Raw genomic sequence first — 748 nt, forward strand, 5'->3', positions numbered from 1 at the left:
AAAATCCACTCACAAGGCTTTGGTCGGCCCGAGGCTATAGTAGAAGATACCAGCCTAAGGTATCAGGCAGTAGGACTGAACCCGGAACCATGTGGTTGAGATGCAAGCGTCTTATACAGACGCCTAGACACACGCACACACACACACACACACACACACACACACACACACACACACACACATGTATATGTATGTATGTATGTATGTATGTATGTATGTATATGATTGCAGTTGATTGTGGCATTTTCTGAGAAAGCAGCACAAATTGTGGTATTTCCTTCGTCGGTCTTTCAGAGACCAAGTTCAAGTCGCACTGAAGTAGATGTTGAATATCACATTGCTGCGGTCGTTAAGATGGAAGTACCTGGCTATAACAGACAATGAACTGGAAAGGATATAGAGAGATAAAGACACTGACTTGTGATGGCCGGCAGAGAGGAGTTTTTCTGGCAGCTCCGGGGCCCCCATTCAACAAAAATATATAAAGAGAAGGGTTGAACTTTTCTAAGTGTAAATACATTTTCTAACCAAGATACGCACGCACACACACACACACACACACACACACACACACATGTAGGCGCAGGTGTGGCTGTGTGATGACAAGCATGCTACCCAACCTCATGGCTCCGAGTTCAGTTCGCTGCATGATGGCACCTTGAGCTGTCTTCCACTATTACCTCGGATCAACAAAAGCTTTGTGAGTAGATTTGGCAAACGGAAACTAAAAGAAGCCCCTCATTTATAT

Source organism: Octopus bimaculoides, chromosome 10, assembly GCF_001194135.2.
Source record: "Octopus bimaculoides isolate UCB-OBI-ISO-001 chromosome 10, ASM119413v2, whole genome shotgun sequence".
NCBI classification, from domain to species: Eukaryota; Metazoa; Mollusca; class Cephalopoda; order Octopoda; family Octopodidae; genus Octopus; species Octopus bimaculoides.